This window comes from Notolepis coatsorum (genome assembly GCF_963971535.1).
Source record: "Notolepis coatsorum genome assembly, chromosome: 19".
Classification (NCBI taxonomy): Eukaryota; Metazoa; Chordata; class Actinopteri; order Aulopiformes; family Paralepididae; genus Notolepis; species Notolepis coatsorum.
Window position 1 is genome coordinate 84,253,025 of NC_140183.1, and position 8,848 is coordinate 84,261,872.

The window sequence follows — 8,848 nt, forward strand, 5'->3', positions numbered from 1 at the left end:
ATACCTATATGTCCCTATACCATAAATGTCATGTATGTTGTGTATGTCATAAATGTCTATATGAATTGAAAATGGGGGACCCTGATGGAAACAAGACAAACGTCTTTCTCTGGTCTGCATCCCCTTAACAATTGTATGTATTGAGCCGTACTGTATTGTACCCATTCTGCAATCTGTTAAATAAAGTTTTCATTCATTCATTCAGGACTGGCACTAGTTTAATCTAATAATGACATTTCGTTTTGCTAAAATACTCTTACCTAATAAAGGGTTTTTCTATTTTGTACTTTTTGTTTTTGTCTGTCTAGAGCTGTAGGTTGGATTGTATAAACGTCAATAACCACACAAAAAAAGAAGACATGGAACCGAGATCATTTCTTGCAGTTCCAGTGATCAGTTGCACATTTACTTTGTTAGTACGTCCACTTACACTTCTATTATACTAACTCTCTTAAGTGATTTGTAGGACAGGAGGACAGGTTTAATGTCTGGATATTTATGTCCAGGGACCAGGGTAACGAGAAGGAGATGTAGTATGTGTGAGCTGTGAGGAGGTTTCCAGTTAATGTCTCCCCATGGGAGAGTTACTGGATTCAGGCCTGTTGTTGACTCTGCAGCCTCTCGGTTCCCCTTTAGCCTCATTCCACTAGAGATATGGGCCTCTAGACGTAGTCCTCCTCACTGCGTCTTTTGGCTGTATATTCAAGAACAACCAAACACATGGAAATAACAGTGCCTTGTTAGTTGTTCCATTATCAATGGTTGCCCCACACACACATTTACACACACATGTCTGTCAGTCGGAGATCACACACAAACACAATGTAGTACTACATGGCTCGGACAAGACCGGGCATGACAGCAGCACCCAGCTTCTACTATGACAGGTGTGATTCAAGAAAGCCAGCCAGTCAGTATGATTTCACGAATGGCTGACTAACCAAGCAAGGATCCCAGTTCCACATGACTGAGTAACATGTGGAATGGGGGACCTTGATGTAAACAAGACGAAAGTCTTTCTCTGGTCTGCATCCCCTTAACAACTGTATGTATTGAGCTGTACTGTACTGTACCCATTCTGCAATCTGTTAATAAAGTTTTCAATCAATCAATCAATCAGTAACAATGGAACAACTTAACTCGCCGAGTGACCACTGACAGCGAGTTTAGTCAGAATAGTAGTTGTGCAAATCCTGTTATTTATTTATTTATTTAGATTGTATTTCTAATTCATGAAAAAATCCCTAACGTCTTCTTATATGGTAAAAGACTATATAAGACTGACGGGACGGCTCAATGACTTGCGGGATACCACGACTAGGAAACGCGGGCGCACACACATCCACAGAGACACAGGAGGAGGAGGTGGGGGCCGCCGGGGTGTCAAAATGAAAAACAGACGCTCCAACGGCATGACTAACCCTACTCACAGGCCCCCCCGCTTTGGGAGGAGGGGGCGGGGGGTCAGGGGAATGAGAGTCTAAGCAGCAGGGGGAGGGGGCTGGGTCAGTCCATGGTGAGGTAAAACGTGTGGCAGTCAGTGGGAGGGGCTGGAACTTAAAGGGAGCAGAGCGGAGCAGACGAGCAATGTAGATCTGATGGCAGTGAGCAGCACTTTCACTTTGAGCCCAGCCTCTGCTCTGTCTGAGTGCCGAGCACCCACTCTACCCAGAGGGAGAGGGAGAGGGAGAGGGAGAGAAGAGCAGGCCTGTGTCTCTCTCGCTCTGTCCATTAACCAATTTCAAGGGAGAGAGAGAGAGGAGAGTGATTCAGATTAGGCTGGTGGTCAGAGATATACTAGGTCAACGGAGAAAGGGACAAGGAAAATACAAAGAATAGAGGAGGAGAAGGGAGGGATAGGGACAATACTAGCCAGTCAGCACCAAGTGGGGAAATCCAAAGTGAGAGCAGGATTGCGTGAGAGGATAAAGCAAGGGGGGAAAGTACCAAAGGAACCAAAGGAATTAAGAAAGATGTCAAAGACTGGGGACTGAGCAGAGGAGACAAAAGACACAGCAACGCTCTCTGTGTGTCACAGACCTCAAGAGAAACCACAGACACTTTTGAAGGCTGATGCTGAAAGAACTCTCTGCAGAGTGATTGCTCCCCAACAAGAGAAATGGAGAAGTGTCCTTTCTCAGGAAGATAAAAGGATGTCACTGCCAGGTAAGAAAATGTGGACTATTTAGCAGTGCCTTGTTTTGAAGAGGCGTGGGACAAAATTGTGACAAATGGAATTGATTATTTGTTGACATGCTGGCTCGCAATGTTAACTCTATTATGTCAGTATAGTATTTCCCATGTGTTGTTATTCATTACATGTATGTATTACATTAGGGCTGTTTCCACGGTATACATGTTTAATGTACTGTAGTTTGTCACTCAAATGGCTAATCGAAGCAACAAATTATGTCGTTTCTAAGCGAGCCTGCAAGCTGCATGTGCTGCAAACCACAGAAAGTTTCCATCCATTAACCTGAACCTCTCTCTATTACACTCTCTCTCTCTCTCTCTCTCTCTCTCTCTCTCTCTCTCTCTCTCTCTCTCTCTCTCTCTCTCTCTCTCACACACACACACACACACACACACCAGGTTGCCTGTTATTATCACTCTTGACTGCTGTCCAATGTGGTGGATGTGACTTTGATCGAGAAGGTGTCAAGAATATTAAAAGAACTATCGACATTAACCCCACTGGATTTGTAAGTTGAACATCATTGACTTTCCCCTGTGTTAGTGTGTGTGTGTGTGTGTGTGTGTGTGTGTGTCTTCCTGTCTTTAGCCGCAGGCCCCATCTCCTATAGAGGTTAAACTCATCATGAGGGGGAGTGTCAGTGCCACGTTCTTATCTCATAAACTCTTATCTGAACTCTTTTTGGCCTTTTTACTCAAATACCACTATAGCATGTACTGTTTAACCATGCATGTGCCTCGTGGGACAGGCTAGATCAAGGGGTTTGTTTATAACTGGCTTATTGCTTCACATTTGAATTACAGTTTAATGGCTTCCTTGCCAATTCAACAAATCACATTCTGTTAAGGCTCACAATGTGGTGATTTATCTGTCATTAGTCAGTTCACATCTTGATCTCTGAATCCTTTTCCCCCTCCTCCCTACAGCGGACAGTGTTTCCTAAAGATTACTATGTTGAGCACCGCTACAGCGACGGCATGCTTTGCAACACTGATCCGGTGAGTTGTTTATGAATCGCACGCCGGTAGCAAATGACGCATAATGTGTAATGTAAGGAATGTGTAGAGCACCATATGAGTCTGTTTTTAAAATTAGGATTAAATTCAGTGACTGTCCGGCTTGCTTTTTCATGGACTTACACTTACAGTGACTAATCCTATATTATTTGCCCTATCCTTGAAGAGTTTCAAGTTTCTTTAATAGTTGTCATACAGAAGTACAGAATACTTTTATACAAAATGCTTCTTACTGTTACGCTCCAGAGACTGTGCAAGACAAGATAAGTATGAAATAAAATAACATAGTATAGCATGTAAATTAGAAGTAAAAAATGAGGTCACAGTGTTCAGTATAGACATATGTACAATGTTCGATGCAGAATAGACGTCCATATAGAATAGAAGAGCACCTGGTCTTTTTCACCTTCGACATTAACATCATTATAAGGTGTTTTACCCAGTGCAGTGCTCTTCTGTTTTTACATTTTGATTTGAACAATATTTTCAAACCTAATTATTATCTAAAGATGGTAAGGTGGGGTGTTGTGTGCATTCATAGTTAAAGACGGTAGAGGTTGAGTACTTTCATTCACACTCCCGGGTGATTTGGATTTTAAATACATGGACAAAATAAATCAAAGCAGATTTACATGGTTCTTTGATCTTTGTCTTAGGGACTTATTCAGAGTCACAGTCTCATTAATATCACACACACACATGCATAGTCTCCAATTAAATTAGCCAGCAGTTGATGTACTGTATATGACCTGTGTCATTTGCTAAAGAAGAAGTCTTTATTTGTCATGCAGCAAACACACACACACACACACACACACACACACACACACACACACATGCATTGGGTCGCCAATGAAATGCCTCTCTGCACTTGACCCATCCCGTCGGTCCTTCCATGGGCCGCACGGTGCACCCGGGGACCAATCCAAATGCTCCTGTCCGTCTTCGTCAGGGATGCGACAGCGTTAGCGATCTGTTCTGCATGTTTTTCCACTGGGTTTATCTCTTTTTTGGGATGGGCTCCCTTGCGAGCACGGGGAGAACATGCACCCTTCACACAGAAAGGCCGGGAGATACCCCACCTGGGTACCTGGCAACCTGGTCCCCAAGCGGGAATGAAATCCAGGACCTTCTTGCTTTGAGGCGACAATGTTAACTAAAGCTATACCTCTTGTGTTTCCCTCCAGTGCTGTGTGTTCCCTGCTGCAGTCATCCTCTTGGATTCCTGGTATGTTCTCCAGAAGAACCTGTGGAGGGAGCACCTGAATCGCTCCTTTGTCTCCGACATAAAACAAACTTTGGATACGATCATGAGGAAGAACAAAAATACAGAGGTATGTGTGTGTGATCTTGTAACCGTAACAGAGTAGCAAATGAGCACATTAAAGGAATAGTCATTTTAAGAATTCAGACATTGATGGCCGAAGAGCAAAACCTCCTATTCTGCAAGAAAACAACCGGTCCGTTTGTTTTTTTCTCAAAAAAGTGAATTTTTCAGATAGAACCCTTCAATCGGTGATGTCCCTGGGATGTAAAATCTTGGGCTGCTCCACAGACGATGAATGGGCCTCTGACTAAAATGAAATAAATAATCAAATGTTTGTGTGAGCTCTTACACCCAAATTAGGTTTATATTCTAGCATTGTGAGAAGGTGTGAACCATAGTTAAAAAACCTTATTTCGGTGTAAGAGCTCACACAAATACTTTTATAAAGTCATAGCCCCATCCATTGTCTATGCCTGGAGCAGCTCCAGATTTTACATCCCAGTGACATCACAGATTGGAGGGTTCTCTCTCTGATTTCTAGCTTTACTGACTGAACTCTCCCGGGGCACAGGAAGAACATTATGTGAATTATTAAAATGGGTGACAATCCCCTTTAATTCCTAATCGTGATCACAGATTCATGATGTGATTTTTGCTATGTTCTAGATAGGCCCTCTGTAAGAACCATGCTATGTTCTGGATAGGCCCTCTGTAAGAATCATGCTATGTTCTAGATAGGCCCTCTGTAAGAATCGTGCTATGTTCTGGATAGGCCCTCTGTAAGAATCATGCTATGTTCTGGATAGGCCCTCTGTAAGAATCATGCTATGTTCTAGATAGGCCCTCTGTAAGAATCATGCTATGTTCTGGATAGGCCCTCTGTAAGAATCATGCTATGTTCTAGATAGGCCCTCTGTAAGAATCGTGCTATGTTCTAGATATGCCCTCTGTAAGAATCGTGCTATGTTCTAGATAGGCCCTCTGTAAGAATCGTGCTATGTTCTAGATAGGCCCTCTGTAAGAATCGTGCTATGTTCTAGATAGGCCCTCTGTAATAATCGTGCTATGTTCTAGATAGGCCATCTGTAAGAATCGTGCTATGTTCTAGATAGGCCATCTGTAAGAATCGTGCTATGTTCTAGATAGGCCCTCTGTAAGAATCGTGCTATGTTCTAGATAGGCCCTCTGTAAGAATCGTGCTATGTTCTAGATAGGCCCTCTGTAATAATCGTGCTATGTTCTAGATAGGCCATCTGTAAGAATCGTGCTATGTTCTAGATAGGCCATCTGTAAGAATCGTGCTATGTTCTAGATAGGCTCTCTGTAAGAATCGTGCTATGTTCTAGATAGGCCATCTGTAAGAATCGTGCTATGATCTAGATAGGCCATCTGTAAGAATCGTGCTATGATCTAGATAGGCCATCTGTAAGAATCGTGCTATGATCTAGATAGGCCATCTGTAAGAATCATGCTATGTTCTAGATAGGCCCTCTGTAAGAATTGTGCTATGTTCTAGATAGGCCCTCAATAAGAATTGTGCTATATTCTAGATAGGCCCTCTGTAAGAATCGTGCTATATTCCAGATATGCCCTCTGTAAGAATTGTTTTATTGCATATAATCCATACACGTAAATAAACGTGTCAGGGAGTATAATACAATTTTCTTGTAAATCAATGACACACCTTGTGAATTGGAAGCAGTATCTTCCTCTGTGTCTTTCAGCTCAGTATGAATGCTTTATCGTTGACAGATAATCCTTCACTACTGTTACAAAGGGTCAGATTAAACCGAATATATATATTTATTGCCTGAGATCCCATGTATAATATTTGTATATCGTTTGATATCCCCTGTATATTCCTTGTACAATATGCACGGAATATCCCTTTAGTCTAGCAGGACAGACCATAATATTCGTTCTCCTATTGGAAGCGATCCCCTAGGCGCCACTGCCTTACCCCCCTCGAGCTGACTTGAAAGCTACCGCCAGGACTTGCCCAAACATGCCCGCTTTCGCCCAAGGCTACGAGACAGTGAGCAGGCTGGCACCATCGTTTACCCCCCGCACATATAAATATAGCGCGGCGAATACAGAACTTCCCTTGCAGTTCCCTTTCAGTTCGCCTTCAGTTCAGTCTGGTTCAGTTATCCAAGCAACGTCTCACCCACTACGCAACGTGGGCAGAGCAGGGCTCGCATCGCCCCAAGATAGTCTCGTGTTATCCTAATACGTCTGTTTGTCGTATCGTTCTCTATTTATTAGTAAGCCTTCATTACGAGTCAAAGACCACGTGGAGTGAGTGATTGTGCGTCTACATAGAGCACTTATTGCCCGTGCTAATAGTATAGTAACGTCAAGTTTAACCGTGCATTACCGCACCGGAGGATTTACACCGGAGCAGCAGCACCACGGAGGATTTACACCCTGCCAGCGGTGCCACTCTCCGGGCAAGGATTATTATTCTTCATTCTTCACCAAGCTACTGGAAGCAGAGAACCGTCTACACCCACTGCTGTGGGACCCACGTGCCCGTGGGGACATCACTCAAGCCCGTCTCCGTCGTACCGGAGACCCCACGGCTTCCACCTTCATCTGCGCGGAGCGCACCCTGGGATTACCAGGCTGCTTTCTCCGCTGACGCAGGGAGTAAATACACCGTCTCCAGGTGCCTTGCTACAGCTCCGTGGACCATTGACATTCCTAGAGCATTGCCCCCCTCTGCTGGCTTACAACCGGTAGTACCCCCTATCCCAGAGTACTCCCAGAGATAATCTTTAATATTTACTATTGACTCGCCTATGCACATTCTATTTGCCTTATAAGCGCATCTAAAGTGACCAAATGATAAATGTAATATCCCTTTTATGTAATAAATATTGTAAACGAGTATTTTGTGTGGAAAACCGTGTTATTGTGGGAGTGTTCTAATCTAATAATACTTATGTACAGTATTGGCCAGGAGTACATAGACGGTAGTGATTTAATGACATCAGTACTTGATTAATACAGTCAGGGAATTGTACCCCTCAGTTACAACTACTGTGTTTGCTTTAAAGTTCCAATCCGGTGTTTTTGACCATAAGCATGGGGTATATTCACATGCATTCCTAAGCTTTTTTTTGTGGCACTTTCTTAACCCATCATGAGTCAGAATACAGCTCCGTTTGACTCCAATATTTAAACATCAACAATGTAAACTCCAATGTGTAGCAGCCACAAAATATAGCAATGTAAAACTAAAACAATGTACAAAAGGTTTTTACTTGTTGTCTATTTTAGTCCTTGTATCAAGAACTAGAGAATGAAAATGACTCCATTCCTTTTCCTTCTCTTTCTGGTGGTGCGGCTACCCTTGTGTGGATCATGGATTGGGGCCTGGCAGAGATTCCAGGAAGAGGTGGATCTCTCCCGCCTCCCCACAGTGCTCTCCTCCCCGGAGGATCTTCTCAATAAGACCTCAGAGCTTTTCTCGAGATGGCTCGAAGTGGGTTGTTCAGCTGCTCTTGAAACATGCCCCCTCCCCACTATGGCCCCCCCCCCTGCCGCTGAGCGGGAAGAGTACGCTCCGTCAAGGGCCAGATTATTAACCACCCGGGCTATTGGTCGGGTGGAGGAAGGACAGTGGGAGGAGTTGTTGGACAAGACACAACTGCCCTCCAATGGCGGTCCACCAGCCTTACCGGTCGCTGCCTCCGTCTGGAGCCTCTTTCTCTGTGGAGTGCACTGGGCATTGTTGCCATAGTTACGCAAAACAGATTTCTTCTATGAAGCACACAAAATGCAAAAGCAAAAAAAAAAGGGTTTCTGGCACTGAATGATTGTTTCGCATTCTGTCTGTGTGTTATAATGTAATGCAGTAAGCTTCGTTAATATGAAGTGACGTGCGCAGGTTGCACTAAATGTCCAAATGTAGTTAAAACAGCAGAGAATAAACTAAATTGAGTTGCTGCACAGTTAATATCACAGTTATAAACTCATAGCCATACTGTTTAGAACAAGCCATGAGCTCCAGCTAGTGCTCTATATGAATACGTCTTTGATGCTGAGCGAACCACAGCACCTAAGCCATTGTCTATTTGATGTGAAATTCATCAATGTTTACAACGAATGTTATGTAAATCTATGTAAGATATTTTTTGTTTATGATTGTTTATGAATGTCTACTTTTGTACATATTGAAAATTAAATCCATTTACATACAACGTTTGCCAGTTGATATTTCTTTGTGGCCTATTGTTGGAGCAGTTTGTCCTGTCTTTGACAACAGTTTGATATGGATGGAAAGTTTAGCTCACAGTTTAATCAATTGGATGAGTGATATAGATAGGAAAAGGATTGTGGGTGCTGTACTATATATGCTCTTAACGA

General features: G+C 43.2%; 1 long non-coding RNA gene across 1 annotated transcript; it reads left to right on the forward strand.

The window, feature by feature from the left end:
* The first annotated feature begins 1,675 nt into the window (after positions 1–1,675).
* On the forward strand, positions 1,676–8,644 carry LOC311246118. The gene is made up of 5 exons (XR_014620776.1): positions 1,676–2,166; positions 2,593–2,702; positions 3,121–3,192; positions 4,398–4,544; positions 7,863–8,644. It is a non-coding gene; the product is annotated as an uncharacterized lncRNA (long non-coding RNA).
* The last annotated feature ends 204 nt before the right edge of the window (positions 8,645–8,848 follow it).